The following is a 14,824-nucleotide window of genomic DNA, read 5'->3' as shown; positions in this document are numbered from 1 at the left end:
CGACACCTGATTGTTACTGTGGCCGTGCTCAGGAGGCAGATCTACTGACCGCGAAAACAGCTGAGCGCTCCCTGCTGTGATCTGTGCGTCGGAGGACAAGTTGATGCGCCCCGCTCCACAGCAGCGATACACATCAGACGCAAATAAAAGACAGAAAACATTAAAAATTAACCGACATGAACGATCGCGTGTCAGTACCTACGGTCTGGCACTTGAGTTTTACCCCCAAAAAGAGAATGTGATCATACGATAATTCAATAGGGAGCGTGGTTTCACAGACGCGGAAGTGAGAGCGTCGGTGAAACGCCGGCTGATCTAGGAAACCCCCGAGCGTTCGAGCGTCAACGAAGTGACACGGAAATGCCGGGCTTTCCAGAAGTAAGTAAGATAACTTACTATGAGCTGATAGTTCGTTGGATTGATCGGTAGGTTGGAAACTCTGATCGTGAATCTGAAGAAACGATGACTGAGTGGTGAGCTGGAAAGGCAACTTCCGTTTATAGCCGCGGTTTGTGACGTAGGTGCGACGTGAAGGGAATCCCCGCGAGGGGCATGCTGGGAGTCCCTACTTCGCGGATTTTCACCTATCGCGGCCAGGTCTGGAACGCATCTACCGCGATAAACGAGGGATTACTGTAGTTCATACACACCCTACTGCTGCTCTCCAGAGTGTTCTGCAGCATAATCAGCACGTTCTCTTTGAACTTGATAGTGTAATGACCTGGCTGGGGTTGTAAGCCAGGTGCATTCTGGGTATTGTGTTATATGTGTTTCCTATCGTTCTGCTAGTTCCTATGTGCTGATTTGCGTGTTGTGTGAGTGTTATGTAAGCCACAGGGAAGGTGATGTGTGTTCTGTGGAGTGGGTTGAATTAGCATGGTTAACTGACACCGTGACTCTGTGTGGTAGGAGCGTGATAGAGGATCGTGTCTGTAGCGTTACAAAGCGTTGAAGAAAAGGCCTAATAAAGGTCTGCGTGAACCTCTACTGCCTCCTGCTGGTTGATTTGGGAACTATAACCCTGCCGCTGGGACGCTCGTACTTGCTTGTTACCACATGCCATCCGGCCACAATAAGAGACCGGCCATTATTTACCTCCGCTGACTCTGACACCGGCCAAAATTGGAGACCCGGCCTTTAATTGAATACCGGCCTGTATTAGAGGATTTACGGTATTTTTTATTTTATTTTATCAGCTGCAGGGACCGGGTAACTGGTTGTAATCGAGTAAATGATGAATTCAGCCAAGAACAAGGATATCCTGGACAAGAACGTTGGTTAGGTATTGTAACCCCAGATTCTATGAGTCTAGTCGCAGCCCTTAAGCTAGCTGCTATTGGAAGGATGATCTCTGCATCAGCCAATCATGAAGAGCTTAAATGTACGCCCACCATTAGTGGGCCCCCTCGTGGTATATAACCGCAGTGACCCCACTGCTCACCTCCAATGGCTCTTATTCCCATCATAACCAGTGGGGCCAGTGGCTTAAGGGCTGCGACTAGACTCATAGAATCTGGGGTTACAATACGTAACCAACGTTCTATTTCGTCTAGTCTTAGCCCTTAAGCTAGCTGCTATTGGAATAAAGCGCAGCTGGATGGGTTTACGCCCCACTGGTTAACACAACCAATGGACACACCCAATCAAATCTCCTCTAGTGGGGGACGTTCAGCCTCAGACCAGGCTTAAAGACTGAGGCAGGCACGATAAGAGAGGGGCCCCCACTAAAAAACATCATCCACAAGAGGATGAAATCCATCTCAGCAAGGCCAATGAGGTGCCATAAGCATTCATTTAGCCTGCTGGGGTCCAAGCACTGAACGAGTGATGGATCCTGAAGACACATCTCGTAAATAATAACGAGTAAAGGAACAGGGTGAAGCCCATGAAGCAGCCTGACAAATGTCTTCCATTGACACACCACTGAGGAGCGCCATCGAAGAGGAAATCCCTCTGGCTGAGTGAGCCCTGAGTGCCTCAGGGGGATCCTGCCCTGATGATGCGTAAGCGAGGGAAATGGCGTCACACAGCCAGTGTGAAAGACGCTGGGCCGACAGCGCCTGACCAAGGGAAGACTCCCTGTAGTGCACAAACAGGTTTTGTGAGCGACGAATCCCTGAAGTGCGTGACACATATCGTGCAAGCGCGCGCACCAGGCAGAGAAGGTGAGAAGCCGCCTCCTCCTCAGAATTATGGGGAGGAGGAAAAAGTCCAGCCAATGAAATTGACCTGGATTTGAAGGAAGCATTAATGCTTTTGGGCACAAAGGCTGGGTTGGGGCATAAAACAGCAGACCCGCCATCTTCCCGGATCCTGAGGCATGCGGGAGCCACTGAGAGGGCGGTTAGGTCGCTCACTCTCTTAACTGATGCTAGCGCCAGCAGCAATGCAGTTTTAAGCGACAGGAACTTGAGTGAGACCTGGTCCAAGGGTTCAAATGGAGCTTCAGATAAGCCACGCAGAACCACCGTTAGATCCCATTGGGGAAAAAGCGGGCGGGACACAGGTCTGTTCCTCCTGACACCTTTTAGAAAACGTTTTGTGAGGGGATGATTGAAAACAGATCTATCTCCAAAACCCTGATGACAGGATGAGATAGCTGCAGCATATGTCTTAACAGTGCTGAATGCGAGGCCCCTGTCCATCAGTATCTGCAGAAACGATAGGACATCCGCCAGCTGGCAGGAGAGCGCTTGAACATTCCGTTCTGCGCACCAGTTCTGGAAAGCTGCCCATTTAGCAGCGTAAGACGCAATGGTAGAGGGCGCCCGCGCACTCTGAATCGTGGCGACCACATCATGCGGCAGCCCAGAAGCCTCTAAGCGTGACCGCTCAGCGGCCAGACCCACAGCCGTTGACCTATTTCCGGAGGATGTCTGATTATCCCATCCGCCTGGAGAAGGGCGTCCGCCCTCCACGGGAGCCTCCACGGGGAGCCGGACACTAGCGCTTGCAGGTCCGGAAACCATGACGCGGACACGCGTCTGGGAGCCACCAGAATCACCGAGAGCTGTTCCGACCGAATTCGGTCCAGGAGACGGGGAATCAGAGGGACTGGTGGAAACGCATAAAGGAGCGTGCGAGGCCAGGGCTGGTGTGAGAAGGCGTCCGCCCCGAGCGGGGGTCTGTCTTGGGGACTCAGGGAAAACTACAGGCGACACTGAGTGTTTTCGCGAGCCGCGAACAGATCCACAGACGGTTCCCCGAACCTGATCCAGATCTGTGATATCAGTGCAGGATGCAGACGCCAGTCGGAGTCGCGGGGTCCCCCTCTCGACAGGATGTCTGCAGCTACATTCAGTACCCCCGGAATGTAGATGGCTCTGATGGACAGCAGGTGGACATGTGTCCAACACAGTAAATCTGTGGCAACACGCAACAGTGGGAGGGATCGAACTCCCCCTTGGCGATTTATGTAGGCTGCCGCTACCCGGTTGTCTGTATGAACTTCGACATGACGGCCCTCTAGAAGGGCAGCGAAGTGTCTGATCACATTCCTCACTGTCATAAGCTCCAACACATTTATGTGCCCGTGCGTGTGGGAGGGCCAGCAATCTGCCACCGTATGGGACAAGCACTTGCCCCCCCACCCCGACAGTGACGCATCCGTAAACACAGATACGTGTGACGCAGGACGTCCGATGGGAACCCCGCGTGAGAGGATGCAGGGGTTCCCCCAGTGAGCGAGGTCCCAGCCCACTGAAGGGGGAATCCTCAACATACGTCTCTTCTGACGTATCGGGTGTACCCGGAGGCGGACGAACCAGCGTTGCAAGCGCCTCGTGCGCAGCAAACCTAGCGGCACCACTAAATGGGCTGCGGACATCATGCCCAGGAGTTTCATGACTAACCGGGCTCTCACGATCTTGCGGGGTTGAACACGGGAGATCACCGTGGAGAGATCTGCCGCTCTTGCAGGCGACAAACGTGCTCTCATTAGGGAGGCATCCAACTCCACCCCGAGATACACAATCGACTGGGATGGAAGGATGGAGCTCTTTTCCCAGTTTATAGAAAACCCTAGGGTTGACAGATGCCCTGTCAACCTCCTGGTTTGCTGTGACGCCTCGTCCTTGGACCGAGTGCACAGGAGAAGATCGTCCAGGTAAAATAAGACCCTCATTCCCTCCGTGCGCAGTGGCTGCAGCGCGGTCTCCAGACATTTGGAGAAGGTGCGCGGGGCTAGCGAGTAGCCGAAAGGGAGGCGATTGAACTGATATTGAACTCCCTTGAACGAAAAACGCAGAAACTTCCGGTGGTTTGGAACTACTGGTATGTGGAAGTATGCGTCTTTCAGGTCGATTGACGTGAACCAATCCCCGGGGTGCACATATTCCAGGACTTGTCTCATCGTTAACATGCGGAAATGCATTACTGCTATGGAGCAGTTGAACAGGGACAGGTCGAGAATCGGCCTCATTCCTCCCGACTTCTTCGGTACTACGAAGTAGCGGGAGTAGAAACCCGAGAGTTCTTGTCCGCGAGGGACTCGGGAAATAGCGTCTTTGGACAGAAGTTCCCGCAGCTCCAGCTCTAGCACCTGAGACTGTACTTGCGATGTGAACGTCGTCTCCACGATCCCGTTGAAGGGATGTGGAGTGGCCTGAAAATGAAGTGTGTGACCGCAATGAATGGTGTCCGAAATCCATTTGCTCATGATGCAAAGGCGGCGCCACTCGTGCGCGCGTTCCGACAGTGGACGCGTGTGCGCGGTCACGTGAACAACGTCTGAGGGTTGTGCATGTGCCCTTACCGCCGTCGCCCGTACCAGAGAACTGGGGGCGACCCATGGAGGGCTGCGCTCGAAAGGGCGAGTGCGAAACAGCTGGAACAGGCTGGTCCACACCGCGGAGCGTGGAGTCCGAGAGTGAAGGACGAGTGGGAGCCGGGCCTGTGCACTGGGGCGACAGAGTGCTAGCGGATGGAGCCGCGCACTGTGCCGCCGCGCGTGGTCGAGACAGCGACATGACATCCCGCCCCACCCAACGGCGTGGGGAGAGCGGGAAGAGTTGGGCCTGGCCGGATGCTGGGGCCAGAGCGCAAATGGAGCGCACCCTTACGGCTGGCCGTGTATTATGACTACCTGCAGGAACATGTGTGCGTGCAGCAGTGCTTGGTGTGGGGAACATGTGTGAAAACTCGGCAGAGGATTCTGCGGAGGACTGTAGGATTGTGCTCTTTGAGTGACGTTTTTTGGGTTTTATTTCAAAACCAACAACATCAGAACAATCAGTAACACACACATTCCCCCCAAAGAGTCACTTCCGTGGCTGCTTTCGGCGAGGCTCCTGCACCTGGGACTGCCAAGACGGCGTCTGCTGGCCCCGCCGGAACCGTTGTCCGCCATCTCGCTGGTCCCGCTGATGTGGAGCCGAAGCGGGAGGCCGGCTCCGTGGAGCGGGCGGTGCAGCTGGACGTCTGAAGCTTCCGCACCGTTCGTCCCATCCTCTGGCTGAACGGCCGGAGTGCAAGGCTGACCGAGGGTGGACCAGGTCTCGCACCGTAGCCGAAAGTTCGGCCGTCTTCTGAGCCCTCTCAATGACGCCCCTAAGATGGGGACCAAACAGAACATCGGTGGTGATGGGGCCATCCAGCATCTCCCTTTGCAGATGTTCCGGAATGGAGGGCAGAGCCTTCAGCCAGATCGCTCGCTGGATGAGGGTCTGCCAGGCAGCGATGCGAGCAGAACCGGTTAGCACAGCAGCACACAGATTGAGGATAGCATCAGCAGTCTTCGTTATGACGGCTTTCGACCCCTCGGGAGCTTCCAGCTCCTCCATCATCTTGGAGACGCTGAAGGCAAGAAGGGCGATGTTATTCCCTGCAGCGCCGGTCTGAAAGGCACACTGATGTGCGTGGTCGGTGAGCCGCGTCAGCAGCTGGTCATGTTTTGAAGCGGGAACAGCTCGCGGGCCAGCGAGGTGGTTCTTGGCGCCGAACAGCGAGGCCAAATCCGGCTCTAGTGGAGGAACGGACGGCCAGCCTTGGTCGGAAAACCCCTCGACCTTGGTGATGGGCGCATACGTGGAGACTGGGGCCTTGAGCTTGGCAGGCTCGGAGAAGGCGGCAGACCAGCAGCTCATAGCAGCGGGGAAGCACGGCCAGATAGGGTCTGGACAGCGTGTCTGAGTTGCCCCGAAAATTCCCGCCAAATCATCCGCTTCAGGCAGGGCCGGTTCTGGCACAGCTAGCCCCTTGCGGGCTGCTGCCGCAGAAATGATGACGGGCAGCTCCTGGAGCAGTGCTCTTACTGCTGGCAGGGAGGAGCGAGAAGCCACTGGGGCAGAAGGACCCGCTGAGCAAAGCTCATCGACCTCCGTTATGTCTAGGAGGGATGCCGCCTCATCGTAGTTTTTGCTGTCGGTGACGTCATCCAGCCGGTTGAAGCCAGCCGGCTCCTGACCGGCGTCGAAGAAAACCAAAGCCTTGTCCAGCGGGTAGGAGTCAGCCACCGGAAATTCTTCGTCGGCGGCGGGAGTGAAGTACTCGACCCGGCGAATCTTCTCCGCCACGGGCAGAGCGGCACAGAACGGGCACGAGGCCAGCGGGGTCAAGGCCAGGCCAGCGTGGTGAGCCCCGAGACAGACCTCACACTTAGCGTGCAGGTCGCCGCTGGAAATTGAGCCCGTCTGGCAGGTCGGGCAGGTCGGGCAGGGTCTGGCGTCGCTGGACATGGCTGGTAAGTCGTCTTCGGATAAATTTGCTCTTTTGGGATAATATTTGCTCTTTAATAAAGCTCTCAAGCTTGGCATGAAGAGAAAAAGGAGGTGAGCAGTGGGGTCACTGTGGTTATATACCACGAGGGGGCCCACTATTGGTGGGCGTACATTTAAGCTCTTCATGATTGGCTGATGCGGAGATCATCCTTCCAATAGCAGCTAGCTTAAGGGCTAAGACTAGACGAAATAGAACCTTCTCTTTCTTCTTCTAATAAGACAATGACCCTAAGCATACAGCTAAAATAATGAAGGAGTGGCTTTAAAGCAACTCCATGACTGTTCTTGAACGTCCCAGTGGGAACCCAGACTTAAACCCAATAGAGCATCTCTGGAGAGATCTAAAAATGGCTGTCCACCAACGTTCACCATCCAACCTGACAGAACTGGAGAGGATTTGCAAGCAGGAATGGCAGAAAATCCCCACATCCAGGTGTGAGAAACTTGTTGCATCTTTACCAAGAAGACTCATGGCTGTATTAGCTCAAAAGGGTGTTTCAACTAAATACTGAACAAAGGATCTGAATACTTTGGACCATGTGATATTTCAGTTTTTCTTTTTTACTAAATCTGAAATGAAATGGAAAAATTAACAGAGGTTGGAAAACTTTCTTCACTCACTGCAAACACTTAATTATCTTTAGTAATGTGGCTCTTGTCATTTTGTTTTTGCTGCTTTTATTATCCAATGAACCTTCCAGGCCACCGTTTGAATTCCAAAAACACATGTCTAATCTGTTCTTCACATGAATCTCCATAAATGAAGCCATGACAAAATCCAACTGAACTCTGATTGTCTTTTATCAAAATTTAAGAATTAAGAGCTTGAAACATGCTTTTCTCTGTTTTCAGTACACAGTACATCTTATTTGAAACTTCTCAGGATCTTTTGTCTTTTAGTTACCAAGCAATGGAGATTTATAAGCAATTGTAGTTATAACAGTGAACAGAGTGATTTGTTTTCTACATGTTGACATGGTAACAGCACACAAACAGCAAAATTATCTTCCTTTGTAAAAAAAATTCTGACCATATTCAGGTTTTTAATCCAACATTAAAACCTTTTGGGAACTTTGTTGTTCCAAATTAATCTGATAAAAAAACTAAATAGTTTATGAATTTAGGATGTTAGGATATCAGTAATAAAAAAGATTTCTACAGAACATATCACTGCTTCTGCACAGAGAGAATTAAAAAAGACACTAATCAGATTTATCACTGGGTAACGTTATAATTATTTACTCCATTAGCCATTAGTGGGCGACTAAAAGCACGCCGACTCGCTAAATGAGAATCCTTATCTGAATGTTGCAGAAAGTCACTAAGGCCCTGTCCACACATAGCCGGGGATCTGCCAAAACGTAGATATTTTTCTAAGTTTTGGCCTGTCATCCACACGAAAACAAACCTTGGTTGAGTCCCACTGCAGCCTTTGGTCCTCTATAAAATATACTTGGTGGAAGTGCATGTACAAACAAGTCTGCAAATAACTGCAGAATTATTGCGTCATCAACCTGTGCCACTGCGTCATATCTCAGCAAACTTCCTAAATGTTTGTGCTACTCTTCCTGCTTGAAATGATGTGAAAACTGAATGATGTTAAAACAAGTGTTTTCTGGCTACACATCAGTACCGTTATCAGTTAACATGTAATTCATATTTCCAATAGATAAATATTTTTTCTAACCCTATATTTTACACAGTATTGAAATATTCAGTATTTCAATATTTACACTTGACAATACATAATTTTTGGAATAGGGCACTTGAGCTGTTTCTCTGCCTTTTTCCCCCAATTTCCCACAGAAGAATGAAGGTGGGTAATATCCTTCTATGAAGTCTGTACGAAGTGGCAAAGTGTGGATCACGGGTACAAAAGGGGCAGAGCCAAGGTCCACACTTTCTGAGAAAAAACATTTTATATGTGTCCGTGATTTAATTCAGCTGGTTTTTTTGAATTCTAAAAATATTTTTTTTTCATAAAGTCCTGTAACGGTTATGGTTCTAAATACATTTTGGGAGGTAAAGCATTTTTTGTAATGTTGGTTATTGTAAAGCATGTGTCATTGTTGAAAATTATTTTTATTTTTTATTTATTTGTGTTTGTATCTGAATTACTAAAGTTTTACAGCCCTGTAGAAAAATGTGCAGCATCTTAATTGCATCTAAACAGATTATGCACCAATGTTTTTTTTGACATTTTTCTTTACCTGTGCAAAAAAAAAAAAGCATCTCATCGACTCTCAAACTCTCAAGTGCAGCTGAACGGGGATCGTGCAATCTTGTGCAATTTCTGCACCATAGCTTACAGTTTCTGCTCAAACTGTCTTTACACTAACCGAGCAGATGGAGTTTCCTTGAAAGGTTGAAATGTATAAAAGTTTTATAAATGAAGGCTTAAGAGACAAAAAAGAATTTCCTCGACATCACTAAAAGCTTTCAAACTTTAAAATGTGACAAAACCTTTTCTTCGGTACATGAAGGGGAGTTGTGAGGAAGCCAAGCATGCTGGAAAATGAAACATTTGTACAAAACAAGCCAAGCAAGAGTTTTCTTTTCTTATTAATTTATTTTTTTAACCTTAGTTAAAATTTGGTATTTTATTGTAATGTGTTTATCACCAGACTTGTGAAGAAATCTCTCATTTCAAAGAAAAGGAAAACTGAAATAAATAAAATAAAATTAACTAATCAATCAGGTGAATAAAGGTTTGATCAAATTATTCATCAATTAGCTCTTGATTATTTTTTAGCTGACGAAAAACTTTGATATACATTTTTCTGGATTATTAATCACTGGGGAGATTATCATTCACACCTGATCGGAGGAGTAATCATACAATTGTTGTTCTGTTAGATAATTGATTGAATGATTATTTATATTTGATACATGCTTTCTTCAGATGATTAATCGGTTGGACGATTGTTTTTCTGAATGATTAAATAATTATTTGGCTGAGCAAAGGATTGCCCAGAAGGATATTTAGATGATTTCTACACTCTAAGTTGCTGTGATAAATTTTTTAAAGCTTTTTATTTGGTAAACTTGGAAGCAGCTCCAAACCTTAAAAGACATTCTTTGATTAGCTTTGTTTTCAAAAGCACAGCAGTCAGCATGAGGAATTCTTAAAATCACCTTGTGTCGTTTTAATAAAGCCATCACTCAAATGCAACAATTATAGCACCAATTATATGATGTTATGCTTCAAAAGCCTGAATGGGGTGGGTTGTGTGCCTAGCAGTGGGGAGACGCCGACCGTCACATCTCTGTAGCTGCTTCTACAATTGCTCCTTACAATGAAAAATAGATGCCTTTAAATAGTGTCTTTTATTTTCGTTGTTCTGCAAACACAAATTTATGAATGATTTGTCAGCAGCAACCACAGAGACGACTGCTCAAGCATAAATCACCCTCAAAAACTAAAGCACCATTTTTATTATAGGCCTTTTAACTGTTGCAATAGCTGTGTTGTTAGAGACCGAGGACAACATTCCTGCTGCAACGCAACAGCATTACCAACTGCACTAGCATACAGTCCCCGAATTTTACCATTTAGTTCACATTTAATTTTCACCTTAGCATTTTTTTTTTCATGTTAGTAAAGCAGGGGTGGACTGGGGCCAAAATTCAGCCCTGGCGTTTTTACGAATTGTCGGCCCTCCCCATTGGGAGAGCGGTGCGGGTTGGGGTGTTGCCGCCCACGGACTCGTCTCTAGGCCGATTGTGAGATCTAATATGGACTGAGACTGTTCAATTACAAGCAGAGCCAGACCGCCGCGACCGGGAGCCCTGGCCTTCCAGATCAGCTCATTCTCCACAAGCGGAGATCAGCGGGACATTAGCTACATGCTAAAACGGTAAAACAACTCCTGCGTTATCGCTCTACCGCGGTTCTCTTGCTAAAAATGCCTGAAAAAACTCTGTTAGCTTCGGGTTACCATGTAACTAATGTTCTGCAGATCACCAACTGTGGAGTAGTGTCGGCCCAAGCTGGGCAAGCAGCTCACTTGGTTAAGCGGCCCACTGGGACACTGCCAGAATGTCTGTTAAGCCATTCCACCCCTGTGAACCACTCATTGGCCCAATCCCAATGCTCGCACTTCCACCCTTATAGGGCTGAAACGATTCCTCGAGTACCTCGAATAATTTGAGTACAAAAAATCCTCGAGTCAATTTCTCTGCCTCGAGGCTTCGTTTAATTCATGTTTAATTAATTCATGGCTTTGCAATCGCCCAGGTTCATGTTTCACCCGGACCGAAATAAGTGACGCACATACACACTGCACTGAATGCTCACGCGAGTAGCAAATGTAACTTAACTTTCTCTTAAGCCATGGCGGACAATGTGGACCCCGGTGGAGTGCGAAAAAGACAGAAAATGTCAAAGGTGCGGGACAATTTTTCACGTCGTAAGGCGGAAAACATACTCCAGTGTAAATACTGTAAAATGGATTTAGCCTACCACAACACCGCATCCTCGATGCTGCAACCTGACCAGGAAACATCCACATGTAAATGTCTGCAAGAGGACTCGGAGCCTCTACAAGATAATGCATTTTAGCCTGTATTTCTATATATTCTGCGGACACTGTGCGACTTTTTCATTTGTAGCACTCAGTTTCAGCTCACACTGTGCGTCTGGTAGCAACACGTCTGACTTAGGCCCTGTCCACACGTAGCCTGTCATTCACACGAAAACGGATCTTTTTAAAAACTCTGGCCAAAGTAAAGATCTGCGTTTTCTCCGTTTTGGGTGTCTGCGTGTGGACAGACAAAACCGGAGTTTTAAGATCTGCAACGTCACTTTCCGCGACAAAAAATGCTGACATCACGTGTGCGACCTGTGTTTACACTAGCCGGCATCATGGAAGCCCTCAGAGCTGCGCTCGCTTTATCAATTGTCAAAGCGCTTTTTGCTCATTTGTTTTTGCAAGCGGAATTACTGCTCCTTGCGGAAGACCACAGACGAAGGACGAGGTTAAGAACGGGGGAAGTACTGCCATCTACAGGTCTGGCATGTCCTTAACAACGTATTTATCCGAGTACGTGTGGACAGAGTTTTGTTTTAAAACGAGGTGGTGTGGATGCAAGTTTTTGGAGGGGCGGATATTCGTTTTCAAAAAACCCCGGCTACGTGTGGACTAGGCCTTAAAATGTGCTAAAAGTAGCAGTTTTTACAACACATCGGACTTTTTATTGTGTTGTTATTGACGTCTGTTGTCCCTCAGGATTGCTGCAGGAGGACACTGGTATTTATGAGAGTGACGGAGGAAAACGAAAGAAAGTAAATAAATGTTTTGTGATCAGTATAATTTGACATAACCACGGCAAACATGCTTTCTCGACAATTCTTGTTATTGTGTGAGAAAAAAAAGTGTAGAAATTAAAATGGACGTGTGTTAATAGGGAAACAGCTGGCGAGCCACGTTTGCACATGCGCCGTGAGCGGTTCTGGTGCTGTTTGGGCCGCAGCCGCTCGCATTTGTTTACTGTGAAGTAAAGTTGAAGTGCTGAAGTTTTGAAAACTAATTTTGAATAAAACTTGAAGAATAACTGGCAATTGCTTGCTCATTTTAAGAGGTCTTTCATATTTTATAACATGCTATTTGATATAATGGTTTACAAACACAAAAGGGTAATTTATTAGAGGGTAGCGTATTAGAGTCCATAAACGCAACAAGATAAAAAAATTCACATTTTATGTTTTTCAGGTTTTTTTTTATGAAACATAAAACATTAAATGTTTTGCAAAACAGGACAAAATGATTATTATAATGCTAAGTTTACATTTTCTTTACTAAATGCTGCAAAACAGCTTTCTGCTGGTGGCAGGAGGACAGTCTGCACTTAGCGAGGATAGCCGGGTTGCTGCTAAAGGAAATAGCCAATCGTAGTAGAGCCTTTTTAGCCAATCAGAGGCGAGAAAGGCGGGATCTTCCTTGGACATCCTAGAATTCCAAATGACGCTCCCGGCATGCGTTTCGGTAGATTACCGTACGTTATATTTGTGTATCACACACTTGAAGCCTTACTGTGCACTTTCTCCAAGAGCACTTCGCTGAAGACCGCAGGGCGCTGTGCAAGTACTGGCCATTCTAACCTCCTTTAGTCAACCACATTCAAGATGGTTGCCAGAACCGAATGACCTTGGTGAACACAAAACCAGTAAAAATTGTCAGTTTTTCTGCTGATGAGTGGATTTTGATCATTAATTAAGACTGTATTTTTTCAGTCTTGATAAAAACTTTTTTGAAAGGCATAACTTTAATTAATGATGGGCCTTAAAGTGTTTTAAATTACAAATGTCATTGGTGTCTTTGCAAACTCAAAAGTCTTGTCCAGTGCACCATGTGGGGAAGTGAGACTGAGCATATGACATTTGGTTGTTATTGAATTACCAAAGCATAAAATGTGTGCACACAACATGCCAGCACCCTAAAACCTCAGCAGCCCAAGGACAGTTAGCCATTGCTGTCTCGTGATTTTAGACCCTTCTCTTGCCTGTGTTTTCTACCTCGACTGTTTCAGAGGCTTTGCTGATGTTGACTGTAGATCCCTCTTGAGGCTGGAAAAAGAGGCACACAGAGGGCAGCTCATGTAAAAAGGGACCATGGCAGCCACAAGAGAGCTTAAACACTTGGGCTAAATGGGGGCCCCGTCAGTTCGGCACTAAATGGGAACACTCCAAGCTCTTCTCCACACCTCTGTATCCCCTGAACAATGCTGCAATCAGGATGTGTTCCTCTGTTAACGCTCCCTCAGTCTCACGCACTTACACTTGTGTGACATTGCAAACACACACATGCAGCCACTCTAATTCTTACAATCGCTCTCTTTAGCTGACACAGCTGTGTCCTGTTTAATTTGCCTCTCATATTATTCACACCTTCAATCAGCAGGTTAAACGCTCTGTGTGAAGGACGGTGCCTGAATGTGAAACTAGTCTCTTTCAACATCAACCAAAAGTGGATTCATCCCAACAAGAGCATCAGTCAAACAAGACATGAATGTTATCTTCACAGCTAGTTTACAATTGCACAGTTGTTTGCCAGTTTCCATGCAGCAAGAATATCTTGGGTTTACATCTTGACTGGGACCTTTCTGCTTCTTTGCATGTCCTCCATGTGCATGTATGGCTTTTCTCCAGGTACACTGCTTTCATCGACAAAGATATGCATGCTAGGTTTATTGGTGACTCTAAATTGACATTAGTTGTGAGGTTGTGCTATGGATGACTGTCCTCTTTTGTGTGCCTGTGACGTAGTAGACACTTGTCCAACCCCACCTCTTGCCCGATGGCAAAGGCACCACCAGGTGTGTGCTGGTGTGGAAAATGGATGGATAGACTTAAATGTTTTGTTGTGAATTTAAGTAATAAACTGGACCATCTTTGCTGGTTTAGGTCTTCGGGCATATTAAGAAGTTGGCAAGTAGGCGGGTGAGGCAGGAAGTAGGAAAAGCCTTTAGTTGGAGTACTAAGAGGTAGCAGCATCATGATAGCTTCAACACTGCAGGAGGTTTTGCCACTGCAGTTGTGTTCAAGTAGGAGGGCTACAGCATAGCACAGTCTGTGAAGAGACCTTAGAGGGGGGGGGTTGTGAGCAGTTCTACTCTAGAGCATCATGCCCCTTTCCTTTTAGACCTCTTGTTTAACCAGATGGTCCTACATTTGGTCTCTGGCACCACCTGGTCTGCCAAACTACCTAGACTTAGGCCCTGTCCACACGTAGCCGGGGATCTGCCAAAACGTAGATATTTTTCTACGTTTTGGCCTGTCATCCACACGAAAACGGAGTTTTTTCACACGAAAACGGATCTTTTTAAAAACTCCGGCCAAGGTGAAGATCTGCGTTTTCTCCGTTTTGGGTGTCTGCGTGTGGACAGACAAAACCGGAGTTTTAAGGTCTGCAACATCACTTTCCGCGACAAAAATGCTGACATCACATGTGCAACCTGTGTTTACACTAGCCGACAGCATGGATGCCCTCAGAGCTGCGCTCACTTTATCAAATGTCATAGCGCTTTTTGCTTGTTTGTTTTTGCAAGCGGAATTACTGCTCCTTGCGGAAGACCACAGACAACGGACGAGGTTAAGAACGGGGGAAGTA

This window comes from Nothobranchius furzeri, chromosome 12 (genome assembly GCF_043380555.1).
Source record: "Nothobranchius furzeri strain GRZ-AD chromosome 12, NfurGRZ-RIMD1, whole genome shotgun sequence".
Lineage (NCBI taxonomy): Eukaryota > Metazoa > Chordata > Actinopteri > Cyprinodontiformes > Nothobranchiidae > Nothobranchius > Nothobranchius furzeri.
Note: the sequence above shows the minus strand (reverse complement) of the source record.